Source organism: Saimiri boliviensis, chromosome 1, assembly GCF_048565385.1.
Source record: "Saimiri boliviensis isolate mSaiBol1 chromosome 1, mSaiBol1.pri, whole genome shotgun sequence".
Taxonomy (NCBI): Eukaryota; Metazoa; Chordata; class Mammalia; order Primates; family Cebidae; genus Saimiri; species Saimiri boliviensis.
Window position 1 is genome coordinate 257,879,202 of NC_133449.1, and position 26,353 is coordinate 257,905,554.

General features: G+C 35.7%; 1 pseudogene; it reads left to right on the plus strand.

The window, feature by feature from the left end:
- Positions 1-13,220: 13,220 nt before the first annotated feature.
- LOC101045139 (ATP-binding cassette sub-family F member 2 pseudogene) lies at positions 13,221-15,082 on the plus strand (annotated as a pseudogene).
- The last annotated feature ends 11,271 nt before the right edge of the window (positions 15,083-26,353 follow it).

Consider the following 26,353-nt stretch of genomic DNA (forward strand, 5'->3'; position numbering starts at 1 on the left):
ATAGATACCGAACAGCTGAACTGGCAATCAAAAAATACAAGATTTTTTACCACTCTTCTTTTGGATTTTAGGGAAAGTTTGGTTTGTTGTCCGCCCACTCTCTCTTTTTTATTTTTAACCAAGGCAAAAGCAATGGCTTTGTATTTCAATATCACATTATCAAAATTTCATGATATGTAAGAAGTCATATATTTTACCTAATAAAAAATGCAGTTGCAAAGCTCTAAATAAATCAGAAACTACTTTAAATACAGCCATTAATGCATGGCAGAGAGTAGTCTGGAATAAAATATAACTTCTTAAGCATTTTATTTGGCTTTCATTTTGTCCATGTCCACACATATTCTAAGTACAAAAACAAAAATGTTATTTATGACACTTTAAATTGAGCCCATGTCTAGACAGTATGCAATGTAGGTGAATCTGAAGTTGCAGCTATATTACCATGTGATAATTGATCAGAAAAATTGGTTGGCATATTCAATTACTTGTGATGACAGTAATAACAATACCCAGTCTATTTTTAAATTTCAGCTTAAGTACATTGCTTTTTGCCCTGTAAACTTGAATAACTTTGAGATGCTTTCTATGTGATTACTGTGTTAAAGTATATTAAAATTTATCTTATCTAATTGTAATTTTTAATCAAACTTTTTTAAAAGTTATAGTTCCTTCTTCAAATTAAATCAATACAAATCTAATTATTTTGGTGACATTTTTATTCTTGACAAAGGTATTCTCTGGTTCTGCATATAATTGACATTATAATCAATAGCAATTAAGCAAACTCAAGCCTAAACAAGAAGCAAATATTCTCCTTGAGAGGTAACAAGTCTTACTGGAAATATTACCAGTCTAAATGTCAAGAGATACAAGTTTATCTCTAATTTTACCTTGAACATACTTCTGACCTTTGTCAAGTAACCTTTTTCAGCATCAGCTTTCTCATTAACACACAAAAAGTGTGAGTACTTTTAGGTTCTTTCTAGATTTAAGCGTCTGTATTTCCTACATTTTTAAAGCATATTTGTTACCATAGAGCAAGAAAGTGTACATTTAAATTAAAAGATCTTGATCAAATACACATATTATAATATTTTTTAATATTTTAATTATGAAATGATGTTTGAATTTCAAATTTGTTGATGTAGCATTCTTTCTCCTCCTCTGTGTCTGTCTCTCTCTTTCTTCTTCACTCTTTTTCTCTCTTCTCTTAAAAATGAGGTATTAGAGACATTATTCTGAAACTTATATGTTTAACTTAAAGGAAATTGACCAAATACACATATTTTAATATTTTAATTATAAAATTATGTATGAAGTTCAAATTTGTTGTTATAGCATTCTTTCTCCTCCTTTCTGTCTCTCTTCTTCCTCATTCTTTCGCTCTTCCCTTAAAAAATAAGATATTAGAAACATCACTCTGAAACTTAATTTTTGCTCTAACTACTCGTGCATAGACATTCCTTTTGTTTAGCACATATATATGGCAGGGCATAGTGGCTCATGCCTGTAATCCCAGCCCTTTGGGAGGTTGAGGCAGGTTGATCACTTGAGGTCAGGAGTTTGATAACAGCATAACCAACATGGTGAATCTTCGACTCTACTAAAAAATACAAAAAAATCAGCCGTGCATGGTGGCAGGCACCTGTAATCCCAGCTGCTCATGAGGATAAAGCAGGAGAATCACATGAACCCGGGGGCGAAGGTTGCAGTTAGCCGAGATCACGCCATTGCACTCTAGCCTGGGCGACAAGAGCAAAACTGGCTCAAAAAAATTAAAATTAAAATTAAAAATACACAGATCTACTTCATTTTTTGTGCTACCTGCATTCTGATCCACAGTATAGATTTTTCATTGCTTTTTGGTGGACAACTGGATTTCAGATTGTTTCCAATTTGTTGCAGTTATTAGCAAAGCTGTGCCGAGCATTCTTTAGTATCTATCAATACTGTACTTGGAAATTTACTTTAATATAAATGACCTTCAAAAAAGGTATTGCTGAGACACAGCATAAATATGATTTACATTTTAGTGAAATAACATGTAACCTTACCAAAAAGACAGGAATTTAAACTTTCATCTCATGTCCAGACAATACCCAGATTTAGTGTCATACTCTATTTTGAGGATGTGGGCTGGTGGAAGGTTATGTGGAATGGTAACATGGTCCTTATTCAGTTTTTAAAAATCCAGAAATACTGTAAAGTCAGACTGAAGTTAAGAAGTCTAAAACCAAAAATGAAACACTAAGAGGGTGTTGCATCATCTGAGTATAAAAAAATGAAGGCCTGAACTAGGACAATGCTGAATGATTGTAGAGAACATCCATAAAGATAACTCCTCAGATTTAGCAAAGATCAGAGGGAAAATGGTTTTGGGAAAACTGGCTAGCCATATGCAGAAAACTGAAACTGGACCCCTTCCTTACAACTTATACAAAAATTAACTCAATATGGATTAAAGACTTAAATGTAAGACCTAAAACCATAAAAACTCTACAAGAATATCTAGGCAATTACCTGAATGGTAATTCAGGACATAGGCAAGGGCAAATACTTCATGACTAAAACACCAAAAGCAATGGCAAGAAAAGCCAAAATTGACAAATGGGATCTAATTAAACTGAAGAGCTCTGCACATCAAAAGAAACTATCATCAGAGTGAACAGGCAACCTAAATAATGGGAGAAAATTTTTGCACTCTATCTATCCAACAAAGGGCTAACATTCAGAATCTGCAAAGAACTTAAACATATTTACACTAAAGAAGCAAACAGCCCCATCAAAAAGTGGCTGAAGGATATGAACAGACACTTCTAAAAGAAGACATTTATGTGACTAACAAACACATGAGAAAAAGTTCATCACTGGTCATTAGAGAAATGCAAATTAAAACCACAATGAGATACCATCTCACACCAGTTAGAATGGTGATCATTAAAAAGTCAAGAAACAACAGACGCTGAAGAGGATGTGGAGAAATAGGAATACTTTTACACTGCCAGTGGGAGTGTAAATTAGTTCAACCATTGTGAAAGACAGTGTGGAGATTCCACAAAGATCTAGAACTAGAAATACCATTTGACACAGCAATCCCATTACTGGGTATATTCCCAAAGGATTATAAATCATTCTACTATAAAGACACATGCACGTGTATGTTTATTGCAGCACTGTTGACAACAGCAAAGACTTGGAGCCAGCCCAAATCTGCATCAGTGATACATTGGATAAAGAAAATGTGGCAAAACGTGGCACATATACACCATGGAATACTATGCAGCCATAAAAAGGATGAGTTCATGTCCTTTACAGGGACATGGATGAAGCTGGAAACCATCATTCTCAGCAAACTAACACAGGAAGAGAAAACCAAACACTGCATGTGTTCACTCCAAAGTGGGAGTTGAACAATGAGAACATATGGACACAGGGAGGGGAACATCACACACCAGGGCCTGTTGCGGGGTGGGGGCCTGGGGAGGGATAGCATTAGGAGAAATACCTAATGTAGATGACAAGTTGAAGGGTGCAGCAAACCACCATGGCACATAGATACTTACGTAACAATCCTGAATGTTCTGCACGTGTATCCCAGAACTTAAAGTATAATAATAATAAAAAAAAAGATAACTTCTAAGATGGAAGCACACTAAAGCTGATTATTACATCCTTCAAAAATGACCAGCATTTTGAATGTGAATTGAAATGAATTTAGCTTATCCAGCTTTTGTCTTTGTATTCATTACCCTAACAAGTGTCTACCGAGCGCCTACAATATGCCACATTATTTGAGTCTCCAGGGTGACAGCATTGAGCAACGTCTCTGCCCTTATGAAACTTAATTCCTACTGAGAAAACAAAGTAGTAAGTGCATTGAAGAAAAATAAAGTAGGTAAAGGAAAGAGAAAGGAGCTTGGAGACTTTAAATGTGGAGGTCAGGCAGTCAGTCTTACACAGAGGGAAAGAACAGAACATTGGCGTAAAGAAAGTCAAATGGAAAGCAATATATAAAAACATTAGGTTCTCGGTAACCAAAACAAAAATCATAGAAAACTTGATTGGATTTAGGGTTCTAAAAATCTGAATATAAGACAGGATGATGAACAAGGAAAATTTTGGTGCAATGCACAATAGAAAGATTTGAAATTAAACACACACACACACACACACACACACACACAAACACACACACACACACACACACACACACACAAATTTTAGACCCTGCTACTTAAAGATGCAATCTATTAAATCCGTTAGGCTTTTGTCGCAAGAAAGAATCTTGAGGCAAATTAATGAATGACCCCATTAGGATAGATTTTACACATCTGCCTACAAAAGCAAATGCTTTTAAAAATTATGGCCGGCTCATTAAAATAATGATGGCCAATTTTGTGTGCATTGAAGTTCTTGGTTGCTTTGCAATTATTCTCTGTGTACCTGCCCTTGAGGAGACGTCCTTTTCTTCCTCCTGGGTTATTTGGGCAGAGTTACTTCTGTTGTAAATGCGTATTGCATAACTGATTTCATAACTCTATTCTGTGCCCTCTGTGGTCCTTGCTGCATAGGTAATCAGGATTTTATTAAGAGAATATAATGCAACAGATAGCACATTATTTTTCACACTATGAAATCTAAGCCTCCAGAGGGCTGAATGTTCAGAAATTGGGTAGTCTTCTTCAGCCTACAAAATAAGAGTTAACAATATGTTTTGAAAAAGAACATAATTAAGCTAAAAAAGAAACATTTCATTTTAACTGGAACACCTATCTTCATATCATCTCAGACAATCTTACATGAAGCATGAGTTTTTTTCTTTTAGGAAACTGCCTGGCACTATTTTTGAACTGGGGGATGGTTTACTTTATCTCTTCAAAATCTGTGTATAATTGATACATTTGTTCACTTCACTGTTGAAACATTTTAGAGCAGCATATTTTTGCAAAATATTTATTCCAAATATCTTTTGAAGAATAACAACTGGCTATGTGCCACACAAATATACAAAGTCAAATAAGGAAAGAGAGATAAGCGAACAAGACATAAAATAGATTGAAGTTTATTTTCTAAAAATAAAAATTGAGTAAGGAATTTGATTAGAAATTGAAATTTATAACTAAATCTAAACCTTGATTTCTAATTAAATCTTTCTAAGTCAGAGATTTATAAAAATTAGACAATTGACCACAACATAGAGATAACATTTAACTGCATTCATTAATATTTATGTCATCACCTAAACATTTTGCTCTCTATAAAATAATGCTATAGTAAAAATGAGGATTGGGGTTAACGTATTTTCAAGCTTGTTTTTAACAACTATCTGTATTTTGAACTTGGTTTTTCCCCCTTATATTTTTTCAGTAATTTTTTTGTCCTGGCTAAGACGTCATTATGTAGACAATTACTAATTTCTTCTTCAGCATTTTCAAACACTTCTCTATTTTTAAAGAGTTTCAGGCAAATAGTATTCATGATTTGTGTTAAAGATATCTCATAGTGTAAAAAAATATATACTGATATGCAAATTGGCCTCAGTATGAATTCATTGTAGAAATAACAATATATTGTTCTTTCATTATGAAGATATCTATAATACAAAACAACTGTCTCAAAAACATTTAGCTTATATACATTCAGACAAAATTCACATTGAAAGCCTGAAAACAATTTGACCCCAATCCTTATTCCCATGAATATATATAAAGAAGAATACCTTTGAGTATGACACGCTGTCATTCTTGATAGACCGAGTGTGGAGTCTCATCCACAGTTGTTTTCATAACATTATTTGCTAAGTGACACAAGTTTTCATTTTCTGAAAAAGCAAAATAATGATAAATGCAGTATATATTTTTATATTAAACAGTGTGGGATGTCCAAATGCCAAAGGCAGGAAACTTTAATTAAAATACTTGTACTTTGAGAGAAAGGAAAAAAATCTACATTTTAAAGAGCAAAAGAAGAAAATTGTTTATTTGCAATGCATATTAATATTATTAGATAAATATTGGCCTGCTTGTCACAAAGAAAATATTAAATAGTTTTAAAATTATATTTCTATGATAGACAGTGAATCATAATTTTAAAATAACTATATAACAATTGCTCATCAATAATGCTAAGACTGAAGATTGATGCAGGTTAGGAAAAATATTCTGCTAGTTATCTGAATATAATGAATTTAAAGGTTGATAAGAGAAGTTTAGATCATATCTAGTCCAACATTCATGTTATATTAAGTAACTTTTGCGGCTGCGGCTATAGCCCTGAGACAGACTCAGGACTGTATTTTGTATTCAATTTTGTATTCAATTTTTTGTATTCAACTTTTTATTCAATTTTGAGACAAAATATTTTACCTCAAAAATTATTCTTAAAGAAACCTTAAAAAGCACCACTATGCCTAATTTGGTTAAGTCTACTTGTGTGCTACCAGCCACCTATGTACTTAATGTTGTTTAGTCAATAGTACAACTTTTAAGAAAGGGAGGTTTGAAATAACAACGTAGACATACCATACTCAGTAATTAAGATTGTAACCAAGATTAACTAAAGACTTATATAAACAGGCACTACTATTTAATCAAAACTTATAAAAAGTTTTTATATGCAGATGAACCTAAAAAACACACTAAGTGAAAAAAGCCAGTTGCAAAAGGGCTTATTTGATCATATCACCTAAATTGTCCAGAATAGGCAAATCCATAAACACACAAAGGAGAGTTGTGGTTGCCAGGACCTGGGGAAAAGGAGGGATGGGAAGTGGCCTAATGGATGTGGGGTTTCTCTGGTGGGTGATAAAGATGCTCTAAACTTATTTAGTGGCAACTGTTTCATAGCTCTGAGAATAGACTATAAACATAGCATTGTACATTTTCAAGGAGTGAATTTTACAGCATGTGAATTATATCTCAATAAAGCTGTTATATTAAATAAAATGTATGATTTATTTCTTTTTTTTTTAACTGTCAGGACTTAAATCTTTGCTTTTTAACTTTTCAAGGGGCCTGGATTTCTGTAAAAGTCTCCTAACTGCAATCCCCATCCCCTTCTTCTTCTGCAATGTATTAGTCACACACAAGATCAATCTTCATCAATATGGTTTTTACATAACCATTAGTTTCCTTACAACAATTGTGGAAAGAATTAAGACTAAAGTCTAAAATTTTGGCCAGCCATCTTTCCGTTTGACCTATTGTCTTTTATTCTCTCCGGTTGATATCCTATGTTACCTATATCTCCCCAATAATCTTAAGATTTTCCATTTCCATCTCTAAGAAATGACTTTGTGTTAACATAGTTACCTTGCTGGAAATCTGCTTCCTTTCCTCTACTCTTCTCCCTTTCCCCATTCTTTGGAGCCTAATCCAAACCCCATTTTTTTCTAATTCTTTCTTTGGCCATCTCAGAACACAGTCAACTGCTCTCTTGCAGAACTTCTAATGTATTTCCTTATAAGCATTACTCATTGTCTATTGGATCAATATTCCATATATTTTGCAGTCTGTCCCTTGAGAACACTGGAAATGGCACTCTATGGCATATATTTCTCATAGTATTTGACCCATTATACGGGACTATCACATTCACTGTTTGACCATATAAATATATAGAGAGAATTTGTATCCAACAAACATGTTTCAGGTACACTAGGGCTTCTTGAAGCAACATAAACATTTTTGTTTAAATAATATAACTATCACATTCAGTGTTTGACCATATAAATATAGAGAGAGAATTTGTATTCAACAAACATTTTTCAGGTACACTAGGGCTTCTTGAAGCAACATAAACATTTTTGTTTAAATAATATAACTCTAAAACACATTACTTGCATATTATATAATAATTTCTAGCTTTCAAGTTTTTGAAAATAATGGCAATTATATTTTCTGAAACAAGAGCAAAACATATGGTCTGGCATATAGAAGAGAAGGGCATATTTTAAATCAGAGCTAATTATGAATACAAGCCAAATGTTCAATGTATAATAAATCGCAATTTTAAAAGTGTTGGTGCCACAGAGACTTGGATTGTGGACACGCTGTCACCCTTACTAATTACTTTATCTTTGAGTAAGTTAATCTTTCAACGCCTCATTTTCCTCATCTACAAAGTAAAGAAAATTATCTATTCAACATCATAAGACTGTGTTCAAAAGTTAACAGAGAAAATGCTAATGAAGTGTTTGGTATTGTGTTGGATACTAATAAAATGTTAAATCAATTTTAGTTAATATTACTGTGCAGATATAGCACAAAGTAATTGTTAAGGGTGGGCTATCACAACAAGCCACATTTGCACACATGAATAACAGAAAAGAGCAATTTAAGCTTGGCTTTGGGGGATTCTATTGGTTGTGTCTGGAAGTATCTCATTTAAGGATCATGTATTTTACTAAAATATGAATGCCAGAGAAATAGATGTCTCTGTGTGGGAGAATGCCAGATCTTCTCTTGCAGTACATTTTGCCCAGTACTGAAAATACAAGCCGATACACCATTTCTCCATTCATTCCTTGATCTTTTGACAGACGAAACTACTAACCAAATCAAGAGAAGGGTACCAACACCTCAAGATAATAAATAAGAAAGCGGGGAATGAGAACCAGCATCCAATTTGAGCAGGATGGGGCAGAAAAGTTTAGAGAGGTTCTTAGTGCCCCCTAGTGTTAAATCTCCTGCAGTTTTTTTGTTTGTTTGTTTGTTCCATTTTGTTTCTAAAGTGGGTGTTTTACCAAGGGAGTTTGAAGTTAGAAGCACTAAGCTTTTTTCAAAAGATCCTTCATATTAGGCTACCTCAAAATGCACAGACGCATAATTCTTCTAAGAAAGGAAATTCTCAAAGGCTAAAGACACACAATGTAGTCATTTCATTAAATAAATGATGAATTACAAATGAAACATATCTAGGAGAGGGACTCAAATTCTGTATTTAAATATATTTATGCATCAGTTGAAGCAATCAGATAATCAGAATATATGCATTTGAGTGGAATATTTAAGCCTAAGTAACTCTAACCGAAGCAATGTAATGAGTGAATCTAGTTAAACTCCTTACCTAGGCTATTTTTAATGGAATTGCTGACATCCTTAATACAGAGATCCGAATACTTGTATTCCAATGGTTTATATAGCCTGCAGACAAGTCTTACTAAAATGTGCTGAGCTAACTTCTCAGCTTTGAGGCTTTTATTTCATAAGGGCAGAACATTAATTTCATGACCTTCAAATGTTCTAAATGAATATAACCACTGAATTAAATAATAACTGGTTTTCTTTTACAGCTATCAAACCTATAGAAGGAGGCCCAAAGTTACAGGAATTGGAAATTACATCTGTAGCTTCGTCAAAAAACACTTCCTATTTTGCTGATTAAAATTTGTCTTTGAAAACTTTTTATAAAAACGGCAGTTGAAAATCTAAACTATTTTGGAACATTTATAAGTAGTTTAAAGAGAACTGAAATAGATTATCATAAAGAAATAATCGGCTTGCTTTCAGTCTGGCTAATATTTCTGTCGATGTGATTATATTAGAAAAGATTTTTATTTCTGAAAAGAAAACCATGTCTGATGTAAGACTGGTCTGGACAAACCTTAAGTCTGAGTCAAGATGTTTTATCTCTGTTTTGATATAGTCACTTCAAAATACTTGTAGTGTTTTTTGGATTCTAGTGTTCTCCTGATAAGGATAATTCTCAACTTTTCCTCATTTGAAATTTCACCTTTAAAATATAGGGAGGAGGATGGTGAGCTATGATTCAGAGTGTTTATATTCATTGCACACCAAGCCACACTGTATTTCTTTCCCATCACTTCCCACCTCAGCTATTCATTACATGCTGCACTTATTCATGCTGATTCCACCCCAAAACCCACTTTTAGGAGACATCTAACGTCATTTAACCTAGTCCCTCTGTATACCTGAATTCAAATGCAGAAGAGTTTAAACTTGTGATCATATTTGATGAACTGCTCCTGGATGATGAGATCAATTAGTAAAGAGTGACAATTTTTTTTTCCAAGGACCAACACTGAGGTAATTGGTGTAGTTCAAGCACCGTTGGTAATAATGTTAATATGTATACTAGAAAGAGGTATAGAAGGCAGGTGCTTAGACTCTTAAGCTTAAAAGTTCAGGCTGGGTGTGGTGGCTCATGCCCTTAATCCCAGCATTTTGGGAGATTGAGGCAGGTGGATCACGAGGCAGCAAACCACACTGCCATGTGTGTACCCATGCAACAATCTTGCATGTTCATCACATGTACCCCAAAACCTAAAATGCAATAAAAAAAAAAGAAGTCAAGACCCTCCTGGACAACATAGTGAAACCCTGTCTTTACTAAAAACACAATGATTAGCCAAGTGTAGTGGTGGGCACCTGTAATCCCACTTGCTTGGGAGGCAGAGGCAGGAGAATTGCTTGAACCCGGGAGACAGAGGTTGCAGTGAGCTAAGATCGCACCACTGCACTCCAGCCTCATGACAGACCTAGACTCTGTCTCAAAAAAAAAAAAAAAAAAAAAGAAAGAAAGAGAGATCAAAAATTCAATTATATTCTTAAACTTCTGAATGTAAACTTTGGCATTTGACATTTTTTGTTGAAGGAACAAAACAGGTAAGTTTTGCTAATTAGCTATGCACCTGGCTCCTCACATTATTATACATAATAACTTCTAAATTGAAATATTTTCATAGTCAATGAAATATACATGAATTTCTTCTTAAGGATTTTTTAAAGAGAAAAGAGAACAACTTGGCTAAGATGAGACTTTTAGCAAATGAAAGCCTTAGGAAATAATATGAAAAGAAAAGAAAATAGGAGGTATAGTGCCTTGAATGTTAACACAATATTAGTATCAGAGGTTTTCATGGTAAAAGAAGGAGTCCAAATTTTAACACAAGTACAAAATTCCACAATTTTTTGTTCTGTGTTGCTTTGTTTTTGCTGATCCCTTTCATAGAGAGTATACTGAGGAAATAAATTAAGGAAGCACTCCTCACTTATGGGGTAAGACATAGACATAGTTACACATTAAAGTACCTGATCGGATCATGGGAGTCCATCATACAATCACCTGAGTTAACATGTTTATAAAGTCCGTAGCAGCGAGAAGACATGACAAGATATATCTGTTTTATTAACATGAGGTTATCTGACATTATCTGCTATCCTTAAATAAATACATTTGAACATCTCTGGGGTTCAGTAAAAAACAATAAGCACATAATTTTTGCCCATTATAGAATAATAGTCCCAGTCAGCCATCATCTTTGTGAACAGAAAAAGGCATAGAAACTTCCTGTGGAGAGAGCAGACTAGCACTTAGCAGTTGACTCAAGAGTTCTGTGGTAAGCCTGTAGACCCTGGAGTAGAGCTCACTCTATTAACCAGAATCCTTGACCTGATTTGTCACCTCATATATTTCTCATCTTACATCCTCTGGAATCTCATGGTCGTTCTATTGTAAATCCATGGTTGCTAGTTCCTACAGCTTGCCTACCTTGTCTCAGTGATTATTCTTGTCAACTCATTCCAGATGAACCTCACTCATTGAGCTACCTTTCTAAAAGGTTGTCCTGTTGCTGTTTAAATCCTAGTATAATCATTCCACTCTAAATTAACATCAACATGGCAGATAACAGCCTAAAAATCTCAAACCATTAGATGCATACATTATCTATTGATTAGCTATAGGTTGGTGCAAAAGTAATCATGGTTTTTGCCATTACTTTTTTTTTTTTTTTTTTTGACACGGAGTCTCACTCTGTTACCCAGATGAGTGCAAGGGTGTGATCTCAGCTTGCTGCAACCTCTGCCTCCCAGCTTCAAGTAATCCTCCTGCCTCGACCTCCTGAGTAGCTGGGTTTACAGGTGCACGCCATCAAGCTCAGCTACTTTTTGTACTTTTAGTAGAGACAGAGTTTCACCGTGTTGGCTAGGCTGGTCTTGAACTCCTGACCTTGTGATTCACCCACCTCAGCCTCCCGCCATTACTTGCATTTTTAGTTGTCAGTCATAACGTAAAGGTCACAAACAAAATTATAGAAAATTACCTGATGTTAGGCTGGGAGTCATAAGAGTAGCTATGGGGGTTTCAGGTTTGTTGCTGAAGAAACAATGGCAAAGAGACACAACTTTCTTAACTATGGTGAACTTTGAGTCTATGTAAGAAAGACTCATTTTCTGTACTGGGAGAAAATATCAATTAGGAAAGTTTTACTTGATTTTTCGCCAATGCTGGGAAGACAGTAAAACTTCAATAAATGAGGATTGAATAATGAAGAGGGAAAGAGGAAAAAAAAGAAGAGATGAGGAAAGCAGGAAGGAAAACAAGAAAGTGTTGTGAATTGACCTAGGTCAAATTGGACAATCAGGAAGTAACAAGCTCTTTTGATAAGGAGGCGTATATTCTGGCCATATATAGCCCTTATCCACAAACTGCCTCCCAAGTGATATTACTAAATGCAAGCAAGGGTCAACAAAATTGAGATACAAACTTGTATTAGCAAGTATGCAACATAAAATGAAATAAAATACAACACAAATACATACAGTCTAGTTCGAGAAGGTCTGGAAAATTCCACTCTGTCCTCAGATACTCAGGCAATCACCTTGCTCCAAGTATTCACTGTGAGGCAGATGTCAAAATATTCTCTAGTGTGCATCCTTTTATCTGAGTGAGGCAAGAGTCCTCCAAAAGTTCTAGAACTTGACTGACTTATAAACCTTATTTATTCTAAAGGTGGCACCTGCATAAGCTGGCCATTTAAATATCTTAAACTCTCATTTTTTTCAAAAATTTTCTTTTCTAACATGTGTAATGTTAATAAACTTTTGGCATCAACTTTAATACTTTACATGCTTCTAAAATTTGGAATCTTGACAACAGTATTTCAAACGCTAAATTCCTGTCCTTAAAGAATAAACTTATCTTACACACTCCACCCCCCACTCAAAACACACACCTTTGCCGCAGTGTTTATAGTAATACATTTCAAAGTAAATTATCACATACAAAGTAAAACAGGAAGGAAGGAGGCCCTTTGGACTTTCCTGGTGCTAGCAAAGAGCTTATAATGTAATTTTTTTCAGTAAATGTTTGATTAAATTAATTGAACTTTATATTGAAAATGCCTTCTAGACAGAGGCTGAGCAGCGAGGCCCAGCTCCCTGAAAGAACAGAACCTACCCCTGTGGGTCATCATCATGCCCTCCGACCTGGCCAGGAAGAAGGCAGCCAAAAAGAAGGAGGCTGCCAAAGCCCAACAGCGACCCAGAAAAGGACATGAAGAAAATAGAGATGCTGTCACAGAACCACAGGTAGCAGAGGGGGTAAATGAGGCCAGTGGCAGAGTCCACAGAAGTGGATTTGCTGACCAAAGAGCTCGAGGACTTTGAGATGAAGCTGCTGCTCTAGCTGCCACTGGCATCCTGGCTTCTCACTCCAACAGTACTGATGTTCACATTATCAACCTGTCATTCACCTTTCACGGTCAAGGGCTGCTCAGTGACACCAAACTGGAACTAAACTCAGGCCATCCTTATGGCCTCATTGGCTTAAATGGAATCGGAAAGTCCATGCTGCATTCTGCTACTGGGAAACGTGAAGTGCCCATCCCTGAGCATATTGACATCTACCATCTGACTCGAGAGATGCCCCTGGTGACAAGACACCCTTGCAGTGTGTGATGGAAGTCGACAGAGACTGAGCCATGCTGGAGAGGCAGGCAGAGCGGCTGGCTCATGAGGATGCGAAGTATGAGAAGCTCACGGAGCTCTATGAATGCCTGGAGGAGCTGGATGCTAAGGCAGAGATGAGGGCCTCGCGGATCTTGCACGGACTGGGTTTCACACCTGCCATGCAGCGCAAGAAGCTGAAAGACTTCAGTGGGGACTGGAGGACGAGGGTTGTCCTTGCCTGAGCCCTCTTTATTCGGCCCTTCATGCTGCTTCTGGATGAGCCCACCAACCGCCTGGACCTAGATGCTTGCATGTGGCTGGAAGAACTAAAAACCTTTAAGCGCATCTCAGTCACTGTCTCCCATTCCCAGGATTTTCTGCATGGTGTCTGTACCAACATCACTCACATGCACAACGAGAAACTGAAGTACTATACGGGCAATTATGACCAGTGTGCAAAGATGCAGTTAGAGCTGGAGGAGAACCAGATGAAGAGGTTTCACTGGGAGCAAGATCAGATTGCACACATGAAGAACTACATTGCATGGTCTGGCCATGGCAGTGTCAAGCTGGCGCGGCAGGACCAGAGCAAGGAAAAGACGCTACAGAGAATGATGGCATCAGGACTGACAGAGAGGGTCATGAGTGACAAGACACGGTCATTTTACTTCCCACCCTGTGGCAAGATCCGGCCACCCATCATTATGGTGCAAAATGTGAGCTCTGAGTATACAAAAGATGGGCCTTGCATCTACAATAATCTAGAATTTGGAATTGACCTTGACACACGAGTGGCTCTGTTAGGGCCCAATGGAGCAGGAAAGTCAACTCTTCTGAAGGTGCTGACTGGAGAGCCACTACCCACAGGTAGCATGATCCGAAAACACTCGCATGTCAAAATAGGGCATTACCATCAGCACTTACAAGAGCAGCTGGACTTAGATCTCTCGCCTTTGGAGTACACGATGAAGTGCTACCCAGCAATCAAGGAGAAGGAAGAAATGAGGAAGATCGTTGGGCAATACGGTCTCACTGGGAAACAACAGGTGAGCTCAATCCAGAACATGTAAGTCGGGCAGAAATGCCGAGTGTGTCTGGCCTGGCTGGCCTGGCAGAACCTCCACATGCTCTTCCTGAACAAGGCCACCAATCACCTGGATACTGAGATCATTGATGCCCTGGCAGATGCCATCAATGAGTTTGAGGGTGGTATGATGCTGGTTGGCCATGACTTCAGACTCATTCAGCAGGTCGCACAGGAAATTTGGGTCTGTGAAAAGCAGACAATCACCAAGTGGCCTGGAGACATCCTGGCTTACAAGGACCACCTCAAGTCCAAGCTGGTGGATGAGGAGCCCCAGCTCACTAAGGAGACCCACAACATGTGAGCCCTCTACCTGGGCTCAGGTCAGGAGCTCCATCTGGGAACTAACACCTGCTACCCTGACCAGCACTCAGGATAAGACCCTGGGGCTACACTCCTTGCATTGCTGCAATACTGCTCCCCCAGCCTCTCCCCTGCCCCTCGACCTGCCTTCGCTGCACTCTTATCTACAGCTGGACAGTACCTGTCTGTTTCCCGTCCTCCTTCCAGTTACTTCTGTCCATGTCTGGACTCGGCTGGCCATTCCCTCCAACCCCTTGTTGGTTACCTTACTCTGAGTGTGATGTAGTCAGAGGCACCTGAGGGTTAATCCAAGGGCCCAAGCCTGGATTTGACCCAGGGAAGAGCTTAGGATCCTCATTTTCTGGGTTTTGGTGATGTTGGAGGAATGCCCACTGCCCCCATTCCTTTTTGCTTCTGGTTTGGAGCTTTGGACCAGGACTTTCTGGTCAGTTTTTAAATAATTATTTAACAGTGTAACTTTTAGACCTGTGTGGCAACTACAAAACACCCAATAATGAATGAGGAAGCAAAAAAAGAAAAAGAAAAAAGAAGATACCTTCTATGGAATGACATACTACAAAATCAATTTCAAATATTACTTTCCCATTTAAGTATGAAATAAACAATTAGGTAAGAAGAGAATGGCAGGTGAATAAAAAGAAAGATATGGTCCAAATGAACACAGCAGGGAGTTTGATAGCCATTTCAAAGTGATAAGAGAAAGTAAGCCTAACAATTTAAATGAAAATTGATAATAAATCGCCTTTTGAAATTCAACTTGAAAAACCTCCAAAATGTCTATTTTATTAAGTGACAAATTAATTTCTTAGAAGATTTTCAAATTTTTCAAATTTAAACATAAGAATTTACTCATGGCATTCATATTTTGCACAGAAGTATTCATTTTCTATTTCCAACTCTTAGATATTTTAATTATTAAAGGTATTTTAAAGTTCAAGGCTCAAGACTGTCTGGATTCTAGAAACATACACTTAAGAGTTTATGATAGTTGTCAACCACTGTGAATAAATTTTTTAACAAATTTATATGTGATAGAACATTTTACATGGTGAAGGTTAGGTTTCTAAAAAGCAGAGATGACCAGCCTGCAACTCCATAGAATCTCATTTAATTTGTTAGGGGGAAGGCCCAGAAATCAGTGTCTTTATGAAGTCATAAATCATATATTTTTTTATAATGTATTATCACCTTGGGGTCACTATTATTGCTAAGATTTTGCCGAAACTGGAATATTCTAATAATCAATCTGACATTAATAGGTATCTGAAGGAGTCTTTAGAAAAGCATACCAATACATTTATGCCTTGACTTTTCAATGAGATAGCAGCTATCTAGCTGTCACTCTTTTAAAAAGAATCTTTAGGAAATTACTACTTATAGAATATTTGGTTATTCTTTGATCATATTAGTAAAAAAAATCACTTTACTGAAAGGTATTAATGTACTGAAATATTCCAGGATGAAAAGCAAAGTTAAGAGTTCTGTCTCTTACAATCTGATATAAACCAGTTACCAACTAGGAAAAATTTTCAATAGAAGAAATATGTGATCATCACTATATTTGGAGCTAAAAACACAGCAGGAAGAAAATACATTTAATAAACAAGAAAGTGTTATATAAGTAAGATCTTTAATAACAAATCAAAACAGAGAATTGAATAGTCTCTACAGATCTTCAGGGTATCAAGTTACTTTTACTAAACATACAGACAGGAGAAAAACTCCCACAAAGTTAAACCAGTAGTTATGTAACCAGATCCTTAATAATGTTATTACAATACTTAGGTTTTTGAAAAACAAACTCTTAAAGAGCCAGTACAGTGGCTCATAGATTCTCTTTGTTTACAGTACTCCAAGTTTACCTTAAACAAAATTGGGAAATAAGTGAGATTTGGCCTAGACAGAGCATCCTTCCTTACTTAGAGACCTACCTGCTGTGCTTTGGCTTGCAAGTGTCCCTCACTGTACGCCTGAAATCTTACCTTTATCCATTCTACTATAAAAAAGGCCTCAGTTTTGTGTTCCATTCCTCATATATTTGCTCTCATGTAACTTAAATTAATTGATAGATATTCATTAAATATCTAGATCATTTCCAAAGAAGATAAACTACTTACACATTAATTGCTGAACGTAAGTTTGAGCTTATCTATTTTTGGCTGCTTCTTAAAGAGGAATTAGAGATATTTGCATCTGCTGGCAAGCATGTCCTGTGTTACATAAGAAATATACATAGTGTGAGGAAGTATACATTTTAAAAATTATGAAATTACACACTTACCAGTTTTCACTACACATTAAGGTTACTAAGGATTAAGAACCCTAAATGTTATATGTAATTAAAACTACTAGAAGTACTAAGGTTGAATGAAAACAACTGTATGCAAAAAGTGTACAAAGAAAGTAGGATGTGTTTTTAATTAAGAAAAAAAGTATACACGGCAAGTGTTTTCACTAAAGGAAAAAAAGAATACCTTTGTCTTAAAGTAAAATCACTATTACAGAATAAAAAAGGAGTGAAAGAGTAAGATAAATCTGGGCACGGTGGCTCACGCCTGTAATCTCAACACTTTGGGAGGCCGAGTTGGGCAGTTCACAAGGTCAAGAAATCAAGACCATCCTGGCCAACATGGTGAAACCCCCTCTCCACTAAAACTACAAAAATTAGCTGGGTGGGTGTTGCATGCCTGTAGTCCTAACTACTCTGGAGGCTGAGGCAGGAGAATTGCTTAAACCTAAAATGTGGAGGTTGCTGTGAGCCAAGATCATGCCACTGCACTCCAGCCTCCAGCCTGGTGATAGAGTGAGACTCTGTCTTAAAAAAAAAGAAAAATAGACAAAAACTGAACAGATATAGAAAGTTGTAGACAGTCTGTGAAAAAAAAAATTATGTGTGGTCAAACTACTCAGATTAGATAAATTTTATTTTTACTTTTTAAAATGAGTTCAATAATGCTCTGATAAAAAGCTAAAATTTTGTTTCCTCTGTGTTAAAAGAATTATGTTTTCTTGGATTACTGGTCTGTTTTTACTAAGAGATTATTTTTTAAAAATAGTTTCGGTTTATCTGTTAAATCTCCTTAGAATATCTCAAAAGATTTGTCCTCTCTCTTTATAAGAGAAATGTTAAACTAATTAGGCTATTTTGGTATCTTAAATTACATGGGAAGCATTGTCAAATACAGGTGATATTTAATCTTCTTAGATTACATTTATATATATGCATATATATAGATGTAAAATCAATAATGTAAATGTTCCAATAAGTGTATGAAATTTCTAGAAATCTGATATGTTCTAGTATGTTGGTTATCATTATCTCAAAATGTTATATTCACAAAAACAACCGAATTTCCTTGTCACTTGCATTATAATGAGTTCTCATCAGATTTTCAATCGTAGCCATTTTAAGTCTTTTGTCATCTGCAGACAGTTATTTAACTTTGATGCTTCCATGAAATCTTTTACAAGTAGCTATGGTACAAAATTACAAGGACTACATTAAAAAGACTCTGACAAGTACAGGTTTCTGATAACTTTAAGACTGTACTATTGAACTGGTAAGGATTTCCAGAACTCATTTGGAAAACTGATGGATTTATAAAACTGTTAACTCAATATCAAACAAAATTATAATTAATTATATGAGGCTAAATTAAACTGATTAGAATAATTATGTCTTTTATGACATTTGTTTGAAATATTGCTTATTCTTTAATGTGTTGTTTTTCAGATTTAAGGAATTATTTTTCTTGGTTCTTTTAAGCTGTCTCTAACAAAATGTATGAAATGTTCTGCAAACAAAAACATTTATGTTTTTCTATCTACCTAATCACTCTAAAATTTGGAAACTCTTACTGAATATTCTTATTTTCATGGCAATATGAGTATTTCCATAAGTTCAATAATAATCTGTTCTCCTTATAATGGGATAAAATTGGACAAGTCTTTTCCTAGACTTTTGAGCCTAGAGAGGTTTTAGAAGTTTTAACTTGAGATTCCTTATTACCAAATCATTTAAAAAAACAACCAACTAATGATTACTTATACAAAGTCTGCAAGGTCAATCGGTTATTACCAAACCTACAACTAAAATGTCATATTTAAAAATATGCATAGAATCACTATTGTTGCACTTATATAATCAGGTCAAGTTCAATGAGACTAAGCTTTTTTAAAAAAAAATAAGTCTTATTTTGGGTAAATTTGGTGATTATTTTTAGTAAAAAAAAAAAAAAAAGGGTGATTATAAGAAAGAGTGTATTTGACTAGAAAATTACAGCACACCCATTACAAAATTCTAGTTCTGTTTATTATCTTAGAAGTTTATTATCTACTCACAAATTGGATTGCATCCTATATCTTTCTAGTTTCAATAAAAGCTAAAATTGCCCCTTTCTCAAGACCTGCAAGCTGAAATCAAATGACTTGATAAAAATTTCAAAAAAGTTAAAACAGGTCATGCATGAACAACTTTCATGCCTTTTGCAATGTGGGTCACTCAAAGAGTTCATCAAAATTGCCGATGATATAATCAGAGATATTCAAACTGGCTCATCAGATTGCAACTACCATCTTCATTCTATCATCTAAAGATGCTGCAAACTCAAATTGGAAATCTTGACTAGCAACACTCTGAACTCAAAAACTAAGATCATAATGTGGCCCAACAATTAACTTATTTTTCTTTTGTTTTTATAGAAGGACAGCTTAAATTTTCCTCAAGCAGTAAAATCAGAAATGAACAATTTTGCCTCAGTAGTATTCCAAAATATAATACTTACGGATAACTTAACAACATGACAAGAAGCAGCTTGTACTTATGCAGACAAAAATGTTTCTTTGTTAGTAAATCAGAAATTATTGCCCCCAATTTAAATTATCTTTAGAAACAAATGTAAGCCTTTCATCAGAGATGTGTTCCCTCCCTGATTAATGTATTTAGTCAGCTAAATAATGACTCTTGGGAATTCCTGCTGTGAGGACTTTTTACATCCTTGGCTACTATTCTCCTTATACTCGTGATGTTCACTTTCCTACTGCATAGAATCCACTCGAGGGGATAAAATGCTTTTCGGCAGCCACTCATGCCAAATGATTGCCATCAAGATTACATGACTTGAAGAACTCAACAACATGAAGGACTCAATAACTGGACCACTCAAGCCACAATGACTACGCAATCTTCAGAAACAAAGAGTAGGTGACCTTACATTGCAATGCAACTATTGACTATGGTAACATTTCCTTGACTCTTTATTCCAGTGGCTACATAAATAATGGTAACTAAGAGTAATGCTACACTATTTGGTCACACTCTCCGTTTGCTGAAACAATGACCTAAAGAGGGGAATTTTAAAGTAAATTAGAATGGAGAGCTAGCCTGGAATCCCTGAGCAGAAAAAGCAAGTTAGGCCTCAAATTGACCTACATTTTACTTGATTTGTCAACATAAGCGAAACTTAACTTTATCTATTTCTTCTAAATGCCCATATTAAAGAAAAAGAGAATGTAAGCTCAACCAATTAGAAGGAGCCAAAAAAAAAAAAAAAAAAAAACCATATCACTAACTAGAAACTCTCCAACTAGATACACCAAATATGGCAACTGTATAACTGTAACCAATCAAATACAGGCATACCTTGGATTTATTGCAGGATTAGTTCCAGACAACTGCAATAAAATAAATATTGCAACACAGTGACTCACATGAATTTTGTGGTCTCCCAATGCATATAAAAGTTATGTTTACACTATGCTGTAATCTATTGTGTGAATAGCATTATATGTAAAACGTTGTTCATAATTTACCTAAAAAACACTTCATTGCAGCCAGGCACAGTGGCTTATGCCTGTAATCTCAGCACTTTGAGGGGCCAAGATGGGTGGATCATGAGGTCACGAGTTCAAGGCCAGCCTGGCCAACATGGTGAAACCCTGTCTCTACTAAAAGTACAAAATATTAGCCAGGCATGGTGGTGCATGCCTGTAATCCCAGCTACTCAGGAGACTGAGGCAGGAGAATCACTTGAACCTGGGAGGCAGAGATTGTAGTGAGTCAAGATAGTGCCCCTGCACTGCAGCCTAGGCGACAGAGTGAGACTCTGTCTCAAAGAAAAAAACAAAAAACACTTCATTGCTCACAAAATTCTAACTATTATCTAAACTTCGGCAAATCCTAATCTTTTTGCCAATGAAGAGTTTCCCCTCAATGTTGATGACTAATCAGGGTGGTTGTTGCTGAAGGTTGGAGTGGCTGTGGCAATTTCTTAAAATATGACAATAATGAAGTTCCTTTCATGAAAGTGTTTTCTGAAGTATGCTGTGTTTGTATTTTACCCATAATCGAACATCTTCTAAAATCAAAGTCAATCTTCTCAAACTCTCCCACTGCATTATCAACTAAGTTTATGTATTATTCTAAATCTTTTCTTGTTTTTCAACAATGTTCACAGAATCTTCACCAGGAATAGATTCCATTTAAGGGAACCTTTTTTTTTTTTTTTTGCTTATTCATAAAAAACAACTCATCCATTAAAGTTTCATTCTGAGATTGCAGCAAATTCAGTCACATCTTCAGGCTAATTCTGGTTTTCTTAGTATTTTTCCTCCATCTTCAGTGACTTGAGCTTGAAAAGCCACCCAGAAGAGTTGAAATCAACTTCTTCTAAACTCCAATTAAGGTTGATATTTTGATCTCTGGGAATCACAAACGTTCTTAATGGTACCCAGAATAATGATATTTTTTCCTGAAGGTTTTCAACGTACTTCACACAGATTCACCAGGGAAATCTCTCTCTATGGAAGCTATAACTTCATGAAATATATTTTCCTCCTTCCCTCCCTCCCTCCCTTCCTTCCTTCCTTTGTATTTTTTTTTTTTTTTTTTTTTTTTTTTTTTTTTTTTTTTTTTAGAGAGGGACAGAGAGAGAGAGAAAAAAGGAGTGAAACGTATTTCTTAAATAATAAATCTTGTAATTCAAAGTTACTCATTGATCCATGGACTGCAGAATAGATGCTGTATTAACAGGCATTAAAAAACAACATTAATCTTCTTAGACATCTCCATCAAAGTATTTGTGTGACCAAGTTTATGGTCATCAGCCTCAATATTTTGAAAGGAAGTGTCTTTCTGAACAGTAAGTCTCAACAGTGGGCTTAAAATATTCAGTAAACATTGTTGTCATCCAGGCTTTTTGCTTCTATTTATGTTAGGTTGGTGCAAAAGTCACTGAGGTTTTGCCATTGCTTTTAATGGCAAAAACCATAATTACTTTGCACCAATCAAAGAGACAACAAAGCGAATAGATTTTGCATTATTTTAAGGACCCTAGGATTTTTTTGAACATTAGCTTCAACTTCAACTCACCAGCTACAGTAGCCCCTAACAGAAGAGTCAGCCTGAACTTTGAAGCTTGAAGCTTTGAAGCCAGGCATGAAGTTCTCTTCTCTAGCTATGAAAGTCCTAGATGGCATTTTCTTCCAGTAGAAGGATGTTTCATTTACATTGAAAATCTGTGGTTTATTATAGATACCCTCATCAATTATCTCAGATCTTCTGGCTAACTTGCTGTAGCTTCTACATCAGCAATGACTGTTTCACCTTGCCCTTTTATGTTATAGAGACAGTTCGCTTTCTTAAACTTCATGAACCAATCTCTACTAACTTCCACAAATTTTATTCTGCAGTTTTCTTACTTCTCTCAGCCTCCATAAAATTAAAGTGTTGAAAAATGCTGAGTGTATGATTGCTGAGAAATGCTGAGTATATGATAAATTATATTGTTCGCTAAGAAGCATAGCAAGGAAAATCCAGGTTCCACCCCTCCCACAACCCCCACAAGTGGAAAACTACGTGGGGCACTCTAAAGCATCAAGACAGTACACATATATTATACACTGGTTAAAACAATTCTTTAAGTGCGTAATATATGATGCTGCCCCTGTGGTTCCCTCGTGGAGACTACTTTCTGGTTTGCCCTTGACTAGTGGTAAGCAGGCATCAGCTGCCTACCTAGTTTATCTTGGTTCTATGAGAAAACATAGACTACCTGTTTGTTAATAATAATCACTGTTCAGAGAGAATAAATATGTGGGTCAGAACCTGCTCGAGGCCCCTAGCCCAGAATGCTGTCAGCCCCCTGAGGCTCTCAGCTTGGAAGGCCGTTAGCCCCAGAATAGTCCAACTTTGCTATTCTATCTGGATGTCTGCTTCTTAATGCCTTCAGCCCTGCCTGGGTGGGGGATCGCTACAGCTGAGTTGGTCTCAGTAAAAGAGAGTTAGGGCTTTCTCTGAATTAGGCTTTGGCTTAAGGAAATGTTGTGCTGGTTTGATCTTCCATCCAGAGCACTCAAACTTTCTGTGTATCAGCAATAAGGCTGTTTCACTTTCTTATCATTTGTGTGTTCACTGGAGTGGAACTTTTAGTCTCCTTCAAGAACTTTCCCATGGCACTCACACATTGGCTAACTGGTGCAAGAGGCTGAGCTTTTGACATGGCTTCTTCACTAAGCTTAATCATTTCTAGCTTTTGATGTAGAGTGGGAGATGTGCAACTCTTCCTTTTACTTGAACACTTAGAGGCCATTGTAGTTGGCCTAAATTCAATATCTTATGTCTCAGGGAATAAGGAGACCAGGGGAAAGGGAGAGAGATGAGTAAACATCTGATTGGTGGAGCAGTCAGAACACATAATGCTTATTAAGTTTGCTGTCTTATATGGGCATGTTTTATGGTGTCCTGAAACAATTACAATAGTAATTGATCATTGATCACTGATCACAGATCTCCATAACAGGTATAATAATGAAAAAGTTTGAGATAGTACAATAATTATCAAAATGTAACAGAGTCACAAAGTGAGCATATAATATTGAGAAAATGGTGCTGATAAGCTTGCTCAATGCTGCATTACCTAGGATCCTTTAATTCGTAAAAAAAAAAAAAATCTGAAAGCACAATAAAAAGCAATCATAAAAAAGGTATATATGTATTTTCTTTGCTTACTTCTGCATCTGTCCTATAGAAACCACCCCCTTTGTATTCCTTTGGTAGAGCTCCGAAACTCCTTCTGCTTTGGAGGTACCTGATTTAATAATTATTGTTTGCTCATATAAAGCCAATAATTTTATTGTGCCACAATTTATCTTTTTACATAGGTAACAGGTAAAAAATAAATAAAAGTGGTGCTTAACAAATTTAGTCAATGAAAAATGTCAAATCTGGAAAGAGAAGAGTTACATAAAATATGCTACAGAATGTGGAATGATCTATAGCAATGCTCTTCATATATTTGTACATTTGTATGGCTTTGAAAATAATGATATTTGTCCAAGTCCTTTACTGGTTGTTAGGTTTAAAATAATGCAAGTAACTTAAACAGTTTGATATTAAATGTGACTAATATGTAGTAGTAACTTCATACTAAACATAAAATGGGAGAAAATTTCTGTGCTCAGCGTTAGCCATTGGGAAATTGTGTCTGCTTTACAGTGGTTGTAGTGTTTTTTACTAATAGTTAACTCAACGCCTTTCATTAATTAGAATGGGCTTAGTTATGATCCAAAATAGATTTCTTTCTTATTTATATTGGAACAATTTATCTCTAGTAAAATTGGTAGACTCCATTTATATCAAATGCATTCAGTACAATTTTTGACTGGAAGTCTTTGTTGAAAGTTAATCCTACTAAAAATTAGTGAAATTAGATGCAAACGCAAACATTTGAAAGCAAATAATATGCCATATTTGATAAGTCCTAGATTTAAATAATCAATAGCTCTTCCTCAAAATATTTTGATTATGTAAATGTACCCTGTTGGACTATATTTATACGAATTACTTTCTTTGTAATGAATTTCTCTATTTAGCTAATAAAATTTAGAGTTCAAATTTTAGTAACTATAATACCTAAAGTCAATTAAAAAGACATTTTGTTTTAATCTAACTAAAAAAAAAAACAAAACTATGCCATAATTTGAACATTTGTAGATCAGCAATAAATAAGTACCTGAGGCATTGATTTAAAAGTTTAGCAAAAATGTATAAATATATTCAAAATGGAAATGAACATCATAATTGCTATGGAATGAATGTTTATATGTCCTTAAAATTTATATTGTAAAATCCTAATTCCCAGTGAAGTAGTATTTGGAGGTGAAACCTTTGGGAAGTAAATTAAGGTTATATTAGGTAATTTAGATGAAGCCCCATGATGAGATTAGTGCCCTTTTAAGGAGATGAAAGATCAGAGTTCTCTCTCTATTATGTGAAGATACAGAAAGAGGCATTTCTCTGCAAATCAGGAAGAGGGCTCACAGCAGGAGCCGGCAGCTTTATCTCAGACTTCCCGGGGGGTCAAAACTGTGAGAAATGAATTTTTGTTGTTTCAGTCACTCAGCCTATAAAATTTATCTTATAGCAGCCCAAATTAAGACAATAGTATTGGCCCCTAACTTTTAAGGTTTTAATATTAGTGCACAAAATCACAAAATTCATTATCTTTATGAACACTGTAAGGTGTTAAAGAGTTAATGCCGATTTAATAGGCTTAGGCATTTTTTTATGAATAAACTCTAAGAGTGATTTGAACATTTTCTAAGTAGAATGTGTCTTCACCTCAGCATCTGCCCTTATTTTACGTTTCTCAATACCGCAGGAAGTGGATCCCATTTTGGAAATTGAAATAGTTAATGCTATGCACTCCTTACTCTGTTTTTTTTTTTTTAATTCCTCTTGCATTTATTATAGGAACATTTTTTCCAATTCACCAATCCCTCTAAACCTGAAAATACGTTGTTCTGAAAATGTGTGTTGGCAAGTGTAGACGTGGCTCTCCACCCTCTTCAGGTACAGGATCCTTTCTTCCTCTAGTTGCTGTGTCCTTATTCTGCTTCGGCCTGGCTCAGGGCTTCCATGGGATCACCCTTCTGCATGTACCTTCCCCTTTTCAAGGCTCTTTCTCTGTCTGAAATGTCCTGACCCAGCCTCCCAAGAGTCCCTGACTTCTGGTAATTCAAGTAAACATCATAAAACACCCCAAGCAGGTATGATAGTAATGCTAATAGATACGTTAATAAATGCCTCTGAACCTCCTGGTGGCAGGAGGTAGTTCTATGAAAAACAATACTATCTCTGTTGTTGGAAGTTTCAAGTAAATTTATGTTAACCAAACACTTCAATGGTTATTGCAACACACACACACACGCACACACACACACAGCATCCTTGCTTAAGCCACCTACACACAGG